This window comes from Dipodomys merriami, unplaced genomic scaffold (assembly GCF_024711535.1).
Source record: "Dipodomys merriami isolate MVZ:Mamm:240054 unplaced genomic scaffold, mDipMer1.0.p SCAF_3216, whole genome shotgun sequence".
NCBI lineage: Eukaryota > Metazoa > Chordata > Mammalia > Rodentia > Heteromyidae > Dipodomys > Dipodomys merriami.
Window position 1 is genome coordinate 1 of NW_027204734.1, and position 14,125 is coordinate 14,125.

The following is a 14,125-nucleotide window of genomic DNA, read 5'->3' on the forward strand; positions in this document are numbered from 1 at the left end:
AGGGAAGGGATGGCAGGGAAAAAACAAAGGAGGAGGCAACAATGCTTGATAAGAAATGTACTCATGCCTGGCACTGATGGTTCACTCCTGTAATCTAGCTACTCAGCAGGCTGAGATCTGAGGGTTGAGGTTCAAAGCCAGCTGGAGCAGGAAAGTTCGTGAGACTCTTATCTCCAATAAACCACTAGAAAATCAGAAGTGGCGCTGTGGCTCAAGTGGTAGAGCGCTATCCTAGAGCTGAAGAGCTGAGGGATAGTGATGAAGCCCAGACTTCAATCCCCATGACTAAAAAAAAATAAAAAAAAAAAAAGCAAGCAATTCTTTTGTTATATATGTTGTTATCTCTAGTGTCAGCTGTGCATTTCTCCTATAGAAAATGAGATTTTAATAAGTTTTTTGGGGGGGTCCGGTCGTGGGGCCTGAACTCTGGGCTTGGGCACTGTCCCTCAGCTCTTCAGCTCAAGGCTAGCGCTCTACCACTTGAGTCACAGCGCCACTTCCACGTTTTTTCTTTTTCTTTTTTTTTGCTTATGTGGTGCTGAGGAATCGAACCCAGGGCCTCAGGCATGCAAGGCAAGCGCTCTACCACTGAGCCAACTTCCTAGCCCTTGAGTAAGCAGTGCAGGTGGATTTTGGAAATACTCTTAAGTCAGCTGCTTCTTGTAGTCACGAATAAATCTTTGAGCAGTAGAAGGCTAGTTACTTCAAAGAGGAGGGATGGGTAAAAATTATATTGGAGATACTTGGGGTTCACAATTTTTAGGTTTATGTAATTCTGAAAGCTCTCAACCAAGGTCCTTTATTTCCTAATTATCTCCAAATTGAAACTTTTTAGGAGAAACTTGGTTAGACTCACCATTAAAGATAATTCAGGGTTCAGCATAATTAGAGTCTGGTTCTTGAACTTGTATGTTCTAGGGCTACAGGATATAAGAGATTCTTTAAAAGCCACCATGGAAATTCTCTGAGTTTTCTGAGTATCTTCTAGTACTGAGGCTTGAAATTAGAGCTTCTCACTCTTCTTTGGCTTGCTTGCTCATAGCTGGACACTCTACTACTTAAGCCTCACCTTTAATTCCGGCTTTTTGCCGGTTAATTGAAGTCTTTTCCTTCAAGTTTCAGCCTCCTGGACTATAGATTTAAGTTACTAGTACCTGACTTTTTGTCTGTCTTGAGCTGTGTTCCTGAATGCCTGAGATTGTTTTTGCAAAATGTTTAGTAATATTTAGTCTTTTGGCAAAGATAATGCAATAATGGTGAGTTGCGTTTCTAGTTCATTTTCTAACTGTTTGGTTTCAAATGGCACTTCATTTTAAACAGCTTTGCATGATAATTTAATTATCTGTGGTCCTGCTGTATATTGTGGATTACTAGTAGATTACTTGCTGCAGGATCTTCACTATAGTTAGACTTACCTAAATTAGCCCCCCAATGTCCGAAACCCATCTTGAGACCATTTCTGATTCCAAGATGTGAGTATTATTATTGAAGTTCGATCACAAAAATGGAAGCTGAATCAATGAACTTCATTGGAGATATCAGTAGAGCGTATTGATATAAAGATCCAAAGAAACACAGTGGACATTAAAGTAACCTATAAAGCCAGAATTATTTGGAGAGATCAAGGAATAGAGAAGGAGGAACTATTTAGAATTATTTACAACCTGAAAAAAAAAGGGAGAATGCCTGTGTAAAGAAAATGAAAACTATTTGGATGGATTTGAAGCAAACAAGGAAAAAAACTAACACAAAAGAGGATCCAGTGCTAACTACTTTAGTATTATGAGAGGTGAGGGAATGGGCAGGGAGTAATGGAATGAAGCTGGAACAAAATATTAGAGTTACCTTAAATTTATAAATAAGGTGATTTTTATTCTTTTTAAATTTTTGTCTATTGTGGGGCATGAACACAGGGCCTGGGTGCTGTCCCTGAGCATTTTTTTTCTCAAGGCTAGCACTCTACCTCTGAGTCACAGCAACACTTCTGTTTTTTTGAGTGGTTAATTGGAGATAAGTGTCTCAGGGACATTTCTGCCCCTGCTGGCTTTGAACCATGATCCTTAGCTAGGATTACAGGTGTGAGCCACTGGGGCCTGGCTGTTTCTCTTCTTACATGCTAATGGACATTTGTAAATTACTATGTCACATGATTTTTTTCTTTCTCCTTCCCCACTTTTTTGCCCTTGTGGTGAATATTGAACTCAGGATCTTGTGTATACTATGCTCTGTCATTGATCCATACCTCCAAACCTCATTATTTATTTGTTTGTTTTTATTGGTTGTGGGGCCTGAACTGGCACTGTCCCTCAGCTCTTCTGCTCAAGGCTAGTGCTCTACCACTTGAGCCACAGCCCCACTTCCAATTTTTTCTGCTTATGTGGTGCTGAGATATCAAACCCAGGGCCTCATGCATGCAAAGCAAGCACTCTACTACTGAGGCCACCTTCCCAGCCCCACTCACTGGTTCTTTATTTGTGAAGAAAGAATGTAGTTTCTGCCACATACATATTAATAGCAGCTAGTAGTAATTTCTGATGTGTCTTTCAGAAGTCCCTTTGTCTTTTCTTTCATTGTTTGATTTTGACCCTAGGGCTTGAACTTAGGGTTAGGCACTGTCCCTGAGACATTTTACTCAAGGTTAGTAGTCTGCAACTTGAGCCACAACCCCATTACTGGCTTTTTTGGTAGTTAATTGGAAATAAGAAACTCTTGGGCTTTCTTGCCTAGACTGGCTTCAAACCATGATCTATAGATCTCAGCTTCCTGAGTAGCTAGGATTATAGGCATGAACTACTTTCACAAAGCCTTTTGTCTTTTCTTTATTTGATAGATATATAGACCACAGTCTGATATAGTAAGCAGTTTAACTGGGCTTTGTGAGGTACTCTTATAAAATTGAACCTATATACTTTCTGTAGCATTTAATTCCTTGACTCAGTAGTTCTGTAACATTTGGTTTGTATCTTTCACAGTGCTTAACACATAAGTATTTAATATGAATCACTGATTAAATCATATGATTTTAGAATTAGAAAAAGGACCTTTTAAATCATCTAGTTCTCTCCGACCTATTTCTATCATAATTGTTAATGGAGGATCATACATTAGTAGTTTGTTATGATTTTTGCAAAGTTGCCACTTTTCTTTGGGGGGGGGTGTCCAGTCGTGGGGCCTGAACTCTGGGCCTGGGCGTTGTCCCTCAGCTCTTCAGCTCAAGGCTAGTGCTCTACACTTGAGCCATAGTGCCACTTCTAGCTTTTTTCTTTTTGCTTATGTGGTGCTGAGGAATCGAACCCAGGGCCTCATGCATGCAAGGCAAGCACTCTACCACTGAGCCACCTTCCCAGCCAAGAGTTGCCACTTTTATTACTATATGTTTTGCCACTGATGTCATAAGCAACAAAAATAATATAGACAATGTTTAATAAATTGTACTTTTAGCCAGGTGTTGTCTGTAATCCTAGCTACTCAGGAGGCTGAGATCTGAGGGCTGTGGTACAAATCCAGCCCAGGCAGGAAAGTCTGTGAGACTCTTATCTCCAATGAACCACCAGAAAACCAGAAGTGGAGCTATGGCTCAAATGGTACAGCACTAAGCCTTCAGCTGAATTGCTGAGAGACAGCACCCAGACCCAGAGTTCAAGCCCTATGACCGCCCCCCCACCCACACAAACAAAATTGTACTTCGATGCAGTTTTCTTTGTGATTATGTTTATAGAATAGAAGTAGAGAAAATAAGTTTTGTTTTTGTTTTTTTGTTGGTCGTGGAGCTTGAACCCTGGGCTTGGGCGCTGTCCTTGTGCTCTTCAGCTCAAGGTGAGTACTCTACTGCTTGAGCCACAGCGCCACTTCCAGCTTTCTAGTGATTTATTGGAGATAAGAGTCTCATGGACTTTCCTGCCTGGGCTGGCTTTGAACCGTGATCCTCAGATCTCAGCCTCCTGAGTAGCTAGGATTACAGGCGTGAGCCACCGGCGCCCGGCTGAGAAAATAATTTTTAATTACTTATGTTTCATGTTCTTTAAGTACTTACTTATCATTAAAAGGCATGATTTTTCTTTATTTGTATAACAATTCATATGAGAGTTTAAATGTTTTTGGCTAAGCTTGCTAGTTTACTTGTATTCTACTACTTGAGCCTTACCTCTAACCAAGCTTTTTGCTACTTATTTTGGAAAGGGAAGTCTCATGGACTTTGCTGGGCTGGCTTTGAGCCTTTGTCTTCTGCATAAAGTAGCTCTGGGTTGCTAGGATTACAGGCATGAACTATAGGTGCCTGGCTTTAAGAGTTGGATTTTTTTTTCCTCCCTCTAAAGCAAGGAACTACTGAATATCATTTGATACAATAATATTTCTAGTGTTTCAGAAAATACAAATTTGTGAATTCTTACAAATGTATGGAATCAAGTTTTTCTAAGAAGTTTAAATGGTTAAGTACATGATCTCACTATCTTAGAAACATGTTTTAATGTTATTTGTTAAGCTTACAAATTTGTTTTTAGTTGTCAAGCTATGAGAGCCAGATTGCCAAGCTGCGGTCTGAAGTTGAAAAAGGTGAAGCATTACGACAAAGTCTGGAATATGATCTGGCTGTTGATAGAAAGGAAACTGGCCTTGGAAGATGAGCTGCTGAAGAGCAATTAGCTGAAGCCCACAGGATCCAAGAAAAACTTCGTGGTAAGAATATTGTTATTTCGGGGCTGGGAAGGTGGCTCAGTGGTACAGCGCTTGCCTTGCATGCATGAGGCCCTGAGTTTGATTCCTTAGCACACCACATAACCAGAAAAAAAAGGCCAGAAGTGGCACTATGGCTCAAGTGGTAGAGTGCTAGCCTTGAGCTGAAGAGCTGAGGGACAGCGCTCAGGCCCAGAGTTCAGGCCCATGATCGGACCACCCCCACCCCCCCAAAAAAATATTGTTATTTGTTTTAATGTTTAGGGCTGTAACATTATTCTAGAGCATTGCTTGATGTGTATATTTGTGTAGGATCAATGGGAGGGTTTGGTTCATTGAATGGCCTTTGATTGATGGACTTTGCTGAGTGTGCATAAAATCTGGCAATTCTGTGAATACTTACTTACTATAGATTCTTTAAAAAAATTTTTTTTATGATGTTGAGGATCCAATCCAGGGCCTTGTGTGTGCCACTTAAGTATTCAGCCTCCTTCAAAATGTATTTCAAGGGCTGGGAAGGTGGCTCGGTGGTGGAGTGCTTGCCTTGCATGCATGAGCCCGTGGGTTTGATTCCTCAGCACCACATAAGCAAAAAAGAAAAAAGCCAGAAGTGGTACTGTGGCTCAAGTGGTAGAGCACTAGCCTTGAGCTGAAGATCTGAGGGACAGCATCCAGGCCCAGAGTTCAAGCCCCATGACCTGACCAAAAACAAAAAAAAACAAAAAAATGTATTTCAAAATTACTTTTGCTTCCTACTACTACCATTGTTAAAGAAAGTCTTCCAAGAGTACAAAGATACCCTGGATTCTAAGGCATATTGGAAAAGACTGGAGCAGATAAATTAGATCAGTCAAAGCATTGCAAAAGTACTTAGAAAGTCCAAGAGACATACAAGTCTTCTCAGACACAGTCAAAAGATTAAACCTGGGGCTGGGAAGTTGGCTCAGTGGTAGAGCGCTTGCCTTGCATGCCTGAGGCCCTGGGTTCGATTCCTCAGCACCACATAAGCAAAAAGAAAAAAGCCGGAAGTGGCGCTGTGGCTCAAGTGGTAGAGCACTGGCCTTGAGCTGAAGAGCTGAGGGACAGTGCTCAGGCCCAGAGTTCAGGCTCCACAACCGGACCAAAAAAAAAAAAAAAAAGATTAAACCTACAGATGTAGGGATAGATGAGGAAGAAGAAATAAAAACTAAAGGCTTTGAAAACATATCCAACAAAATAATAGCAGAAAATGTTTGAGAAATAGAGTATCATCCTTGTGCTGGAGGCCTACCATACTCCAAACAGGCAAGATTAGAAAAGAAATGCTCCTAGATACAGTATAGTAAGCTATCTAAATATACAGAATATAGAAAGTGTCAAAAGAGAGGAAACAAGTAACTTACTATCACAAGCTCATTGTAAAAACAGCAGATTTCTCAACACAGATAACTAAATGCAAGGAGGACTTGGAAAGACATTATTCGAGACCCAAAAGACAACTGTCAACCCAGACTATTTTACATAGTGAAGCTATCCATAAAAATTGGTTGAGAAATAACAACATTCCACAATAAACCAAAACTACTGGAATTTATGGCTTCCAAACTAGCACCACAAAAGGTAGTTAGGGAAAAATTACCCGCAGAAGAAGCAAACATCACAAAAAAAACCAAAATGCCAGGAAACATGGCATACTTCTCCCAATACTGACATTGAATGTTAAAGATCTTAGTTCTTTAGTCAAAAGACATACACTAGTCAGGTTCTGGTGTCTCACATCTGTAATCCTAGTTACTTAGGAGGCTGAGATTTGAGGATCGTGGTTCAAAGCAAGCCTGGGCAAGAAAGTCTATTAGACTCTTGCCACCAATTAACCACTAGAAACCTGGAAGTGGAGTGGTAGCTCAAAGTAGTAGAGCACTAGCCTTGAGCAAAAAGAGCTCAGAGAAAATGCCCAGGATGCGAGTTCAACCCCCATGACTGAAAAATCGAAAGATGCGAGTTCAACCCCCATGACTGAAAAATCGAACAAACAAAACCCTCAAAAAACATACTTAGATCAAAAAACAATATCTAAAACAAGATCTAACTCTGTTGCCTATAAGAAACACATGGCTTGGGGTAAAAGAATAGGAAAAAAGACCTTCCAAGCAAATGGACTTCAAAAGTGTTCAGCATTAGCCATATATATATCTGATACTATAGATTGCAAGCTAAAAATTAGTCTGAAGAAACAAAGTTGCTTCATATTAATGAAGGTAATGATCCATGAAGAAAAATTATGATTGTTAATATATATGCACCAAATAGCTCACACTCAGATTTATTAAATATTTCTGAACTTACAAACTTTGGTAAATAATAATGAGAGACTTCAGTATTTCACTTTCACAGATAGGTTATCCAAACGAAAACATCAGTAAAGAAATCCTAGAATGGCAGCATTAAATGGCAGTGTAGACGAAATGAAATCATCAGACATCTACAGATGTTACAACACAATACACATTCTTCTTGACAGCTCATAAGACTTTCTAGAATATATAGGAAGTCTGAGAAAATATAAGAAAATTGAAATATTCTATCAGACCAAAATGGAATTAAACTAGATCTCAACAGAAAAAAGATACTACAGACAGTATTCAAACATAGACATCAAACATAACACCAAACCTCAAATTATCTTGAAGAACCAGGGTAAGCTGGGTGCTGGTGGCTCATGCCTGCTGGTGGCTCATGCCTGTAATCCTAGCTACTCAGAAGGCTGAGATCTGAGTATCACGGTTCAAAGCCAGCCTGGGCAGGAAAGTCCATGAGACTCTTATCAATAAAACCACTCGAAAACAGGAAGTGGCAATGTGGCTCAAGCAGTAGAGCACTTGCCTTGAGCTGAAGAGCGCAGGGACAGCGCCCAGGCCCCCCATGACTGACCCACCCCCCCAAAAAAAGAACCATGGTAACAAAAACATGGTATTGGCACTGTATGTATGTGTACCTTACAGGAAATCATGTCATTTACAGGAAAGTGAATGCAATTGGAGGACATTTGTTCAGAAAACAAAATATCACATTTTTAGTTATATGAAAACTATATATATTGGCAAGAACAAAATATCCTAAATTTCTAAAATTCTGTATTTTCATACTGTTAGACCAAAAAGGCTACAGGTTCTTATCTTTTAAAAATATGCACACATAAGTGCTTTGCTTTTTGTTTGTGCTGGGAATAAAACTCAGTTGCTTGGCAAGCACTATCTATCTATCTATCTATCTATCTATCTATCTATCTATCTATCTATCTATCTATCTATCTATCTATCTATCTGTCAGTTGTGGGGCTTGAACTCTGGGTCTGGGTGCTGTCCCTGAACTCTTCAGCTCAAGGCTAGCACTGTATCATGTGAGCCATTGTACCACTTCTGGTTTTCTGGTGGTTTTATTGGAGATAAGAGTTTCATGGCCTTTCTTGTCCGGGCTTGCTTTGATTGGTGATCCTCACATCTCAGCCTCCTGAGTAGCTGAGTAGCTACCAGCGCCCAGCTAGGCAAGCACTATCCCTCTTTTCTTTTTAATTCTGATCAGAAATCTCAAACTGCTTTTCATAAATAAATACATAAATAAATCACAAACTGCTTTTCATACATAAATAGCATACACATTATTATACTGCTGAACCAAATTACAAAAGAGATTCAGAGACAAAGGTATAGTAGAGGGTGCATAATTTTTTCTTAAGGATTTGACAATGAAGTGTGTTTTTATTCTCTTCCTCTGAAAACTTGCATGGAGAAATTAAACCAAGGAAAAGTAATAAAACTTATAGGCCTCAGGGGTCTCAAAGGAAAAACAGAATAAAATCAGGTATCCACTAATATGCTCAGACATTGCACACTTAGTGGTCCTGAATCAAAAATTAAGAATGGTTTCTAAAGGGATGGGGAAAATATCCACTACCCTTTACAAATTTAAATAGAGGGCAGCAGACATGCTTTACACTCCAAAACTATGGTAGCTGTCATTCTCAATGTGATCAAGGTAAATGTAGTATGGAGATGTTCTAAACACAGCTACGATTCAGCAAATCTTAAAACACACTAAAACCATGATTTCATTGAAGGAAAATGCACAAATAGGGATTTTGAGGGTTTTTTTTTTTCATTTGAAGGTAATCTTAATGCTATTAAATTCACAAATATGCTAATTTAAATACCCAATCCTATGTATCTAAAACACACAATGCATACATGCAAGTATCTATTCTCTCCACATGTCAGCGCCCATTCGTATCATGGTTTGGAAATGAGGAGAATAGATTCCCCTTAAACTGCAAGTCAGTAGGTGTTCCTTTACAGTTAACTTTAGCAAAATTCATACAAAATAGTGATTAACAATGATCTTTACTTGTTAACTCACAAGGAAACACCTTCAAAACTGCATTTCGTTAAAGTTTCTGTACTAAAATGTAGAAAAACTGAACTACACAAATATTGAAAAGTTAAAAATTCCTTAATTTTTTATTCCTGGTACCACTACCACAATTCACAGGGCAATATAGCTGATGTAATGAAAAGACAAAGACAAAGCTACAACAGATAAAAGACCTCAGGAATATACATCTAATTGACACTATGTTGCATGAATCAATAGCTGCACTTTTTGCAAACTGTGGTTATGACAGTCCTGAACAAGAAGGGTTTCCTGTTTAAGCTGCAGTAACTTTTCTGACTATGGATCATTGTTCCTTCTGTGGCAGATTTTTACAGTTCCTTTAATGCATTTGGGACGACTGTCTCAAAATAAACTGCAGCTTTCCTGACAACTCCTCGCTCTCTCTCTCCTGCTAAGAACTGTAGCCTTTTTTTCTGTTGTTTTAAAATCTTCTACTACCATATCCACCACTTCCACCACCAGATCCATAACCACCACCATATGGACTGCCAGAGCTTCTTCCACCAAAACTGTCCCCTTTCATGGGTCCATAATTTGATTGCTGTTGTCCACTGTAATTTCCAAAATCATTATAGTTACCACCACCAAAATTTCCTCCTTCATTGTAACCATCATATCCTCCTCCACCACCCCCATATCCTCCACCTTGGTTTCCATAACCTGGTCCACCACCACCATAGCCTCCTCTACTACTATAACCAGGACGGCCACCATAGTTGCCACCATCACCTCCAAATACATTGTATCCACCATCACCTCCTCCATAGCTACCTCTGCTGCCACCACCTCCACCACCATAGCCTCTTCTTCCACCAAAGTTTCCATCACATCCAAAATTATCTCCACCACCTCCAAAGTTTCCTCCACGACCCATAATGTTGCCAGATCCACCTCTACGACCTCTTTGTGATCCAGCAGACTGCATCTCTTGTTTAGAAAGGGCCTTTTATACTTCACAATAATGCCCATTAATAGTGTGGTATTTCTGAACAACAATTTTATCAACTGTATCATGATCATCAAAAGTTACAAAAGCAAATCCTCTCTTTTTTCCACTCTGCCGGTCTTCCATAACTTCTATGGTTTCAATCTTGCCATATTTTTCAAAGTAGTCTCTCAAATTATATTCTTCTGTATCTTCTTTAATACCACCAACAAAAATTTTCTTCACTGTTAGATGGGCTCCTGGCTTCACAGAATCCTCTCTAGAAACCTCTCTCTTTGGTTCCACAACACGTCCATCAACCTTGTGGGGTCTAGCACACATGGCTGCATCATCTCTTCAACACAAGAATAAGTCACAAAACCGAAGCCCCTGGAACGTTTTGTCTGAGGATCTCTCATTAACACACAATCTGTGAGTGTGCCCCATTTCTCAGAATGTTCTCTTAAACTATCATCTTTAGTTTTGAAGCTCAGACCACTAATAAACAGCTTCCGCAGCTGCTCTGGTTCCTTTGGATCATGGCCTTCCTCCCCCCAGTGACAGCAGCGACGGCCAGAGTCGGGCTGGGGGCGACCCGGGCGGCGGTTTTACCTCCATTTTGAGATCGGACCGGCCTCTTCCAACTCGAGTTCAATATGATACCGAGAGGAAGAGGCCAAGGGTGCATAATTTTGAAACGTATTTTGAAAGGGTATAAATTTGATTGAAAGAGATGGTTTGCAGCTATGAAAATTGAACAAGGAAGCATGTTGAAATTGTTTTGGGAAGGTAGGAAGGGGAGAAGGGGGAAAGGAAATTGATATAAGGGGTGAGATTGATTGGGACAAATTTTAAACATGTCTGGAAATGTAGCAGGTGTGAGCAACTGGTACCCTGCTCCTTTTTATTTGTATATGAAATTACTCTCCCTTCAAGAATGCTGATACAGTTAATTCCCCTTATTTGTTTGTATGAGCTTTCTTCTTTTATGTATGTATGGTACCAGGGTTTGAGCCTAGGGCGTAAGGTTTGCAAAGTGGTGCTCTATGGCTTAAGCCACAACCCAGCACTGATGCATGTAATTTTAAAGACATTTTTACATGTAGCTATTACAGCCTTGACACTGAAGACTTTACCTGCTCATGGAGAGTTCTCCATTAGACCTCCCTTGTACTGGATCCTCTTTATACATTCGTGTTCCGTAGAAATACCAGTAGAGTGCCCCTGAATTGTCTTCCCCTAGAGGTTCTACACGGAGACTGTCTGCATCCAGACCCTTAGCAGAAAAGGAAGGAGGGTTGGGGAAAACAATGAACTAAATAAATGGAAGAAAACTTCAATACACGAACCTATCACCTGTTTCAAAATGCCAAGTACAGGATATCATTTTTCCATCTGGGCAGATAAAACACAGAATGGGATGGGGGTACCTTCTTTGAAGAACAAGATATAGAAATGCTTGAAATGTTCCCTACCCCAACCACGGCTCCCACCCGTCCAAAAACGGAGAATTACAATGAATGGTCTGACTACCTGGCTTAGATTTACTTTATACGTACACAAAAGGTAGTGGGTAGGATAAGATGCTCTAAGGTTCTGTCCCATGTAATCCACTATGGCAGCTCAGTCAGAACCCACAGCAACATTCTGCTCCAGCTGAGACTCCCAATTTACCCCAGGGCCTGACCTAGGCTGGAGTCCTGAACGAAGACTACTTCTAAATGACATGACCAAGAAAGGACTAGAAGTCATCACCAGGTCTAATCCTCTATGATCCGGACACCTGCCAGCCGGGCATCCGTGGCTCATGTCTGTCATCCCAGCTACTCAGGAGGCTGAGGTCTGAGGATCACGACTCAAAGCCTGCCCAGGCAGGAAAGGCCATGAGCCTCTTTATCTCCAATTAACGACCAAAAAGCCAGAAGTGGAACTGTGGCTCAAGTAGTAAAGCATTAACCTTGAGCAAAACAAAAACAAAACAAAAAAGGCTCAGGGACAATGTCCAGGCCCTAGTTCAAATTCCTACCACACCCCCCCTAAAAAGGTCCAAGAGCTCTTACGTCTAACTAACCACTAAGTGATAGAAGCAGCACTGTGGCTCAAGTGGTAGAGAACTAGCCTTGAGCAAAAAAGCTCAGGGACAGTGTCTAGGCTCTGATTTCAAAGCTCCATTCTCAACTACTGGGTTTTTACTGCACTAGAGAATGGGCTTTCAGGGAAGCACCTTGAGTAGATCGAAGACATCATCTGCATCAAGCCGGTAATCACAGAGGCGGTGCAGAATCTCCACACGGGTACGGAAGAGGCAGGTCTTGGAAACTGTCTTCTCTCAGGGGGTTGGGTTTCCCCTCCTCAAGCTCCCAGCGATAGTTGATAATGTCTTCCAGGTAGCTGTGGAATGTCTGAGGCCTATCCATAAGGCCCAGACAAAAATACATGAATGTACACAAAGCTGTGGCTTGAGAGCTGACAAACTTATCAACGGCAACAAGGAGGATCTGACGGTCTTGGCTGCTTTATGTATTAGACCAACTACATGAAGTTCCAAAGAAGATAAACGTGTCCTAAGAGCTCCCCACGGAGAACTCTTAAAACACTGGCAGCAGCACACGCAAGTCAACAGCAAACTACGAAGTGGAGACAACTGTCTAATCTTTTGCTCATCCTATTTATTTATTTATGCATGCATGCGTGCATGCGTACATGTGTACATGCCAGGCCTGGGGATTGAAATCAGGGCCTAGGCATGGTCCCGGAACAACTTCTGCTCAAGGGTAGTGCTCTACCACTTGAGCCACAGTGCCATTTCTGGCCTTTTCTGTGTATGTGGTACTAAGGAATCGAAATGCATGCTAGGCAAGCACTCTACAACTGAGCCACATTCCCAGCCTCCATATACTCTTAAAGATCCATTTTCTCTTTACTTTCCTATTCAAAATATTAGGAAAGACCACTGACTCTAAGTCAGTATTGCGTGAATAAAGAGACAAAGACCTACTTGAAGTTACCTGTTTCTTATAGCAAAGAAACCAAGACAGAACAGTAGAAAGAGAATGAAAACAAGGATGAGTCAACTGCTTTCTAACACCCAAGGTTAGCCCCTTGATAGAAGTCAGCAAAGAGCTCTTCAGCCAGCTTCAGACAGAAGACACCTCCCTTCTATTGGCCAGCCCACAGACAGAGGCAGAGGGCTGGGGTACTGACTGCTTTTAAGGGTCAGCGGGCTGGAACTGGCAGAATTCATGACTAGGCAAAGCAACTGATTTAACAGCTGCAATGTGTTTGGGATATCATAGAAAACAGGCAGCTACTGACCTCTTAGAAGCACATGTCAGGGACATGAAAAGGTGTCCAGTCTCCTTACTAAGGAAAAGAACCATACATAATGCAGACTAAGTGAAAAGTAGAATCGCCTCATTCCACACGCTTCAAGCATTTGTGAGGCTTAACTAATGCATGCACATGATTGATGAGGCAATATTTAGCAGGAGTTCTTGTAAATCAGCAAGTGAAGAGGTTGTATAAGATAATCTGAGGCCTGGGGTAGAGCGCAGCAGTGCACCATCCCCAGTACTGGAGCCACAGCCACTGACTGACAGTGTCTATCCTTTATTTGTGTGGGTAGATGTGAATCCTGAGGCTTGAACTCAGGACCTGGGGGTGCTGTCCTTGAGCTTTTTTGCTCAAAGCTAGGGCTCTACCACTTGATCCACAGTTCCACTTCTGGTACTTTTACTTGTTAATTGGAGATACAGAGTTTCATAGGTTCCTGCCTAGGCTGGATTGATCTGCAGATCTCAGACTCCTGAGTTACAGGTACCCAGATTGAAAGTGTTTCTTCTTTAAGATCACAGAACCTAGGCCAAAATAGCTAACAGATCTTTTGTTTTGTTTTGGACAGGACTTTACAATGTAGCTAAGCCTGTGGATGAAATCTGAGGATCATGGTTCAAAGCCAGCCCAACAGACAACCTGAGATTCTTATCTAAAACAAAACAAAACAAAAACAGCAAAAAAAATCCTAGATGGAGGTATGTCTCAAGGCATACAGCACCAGCTGTGAGCTAATCTTAGGACCAACTCAAAAAATACTGAAAT

General features: G+C 40.9%; 1 pseudogene; it reads right to left on the reverse strand.

The window, feature by feature from the left end:
- Nucleotides 1–9,523: 9,523 nt before the first annotated feature.
- Nucleotides 9,524–10,645, reverse strand: LOC138841538 (heterogeneous nuclear ribonucleoprotein A3-like; annotated as a pseudogene).
- Between the last annotated feature and the right edge of the window lie 3,480 nt (nt 10,646–14,125).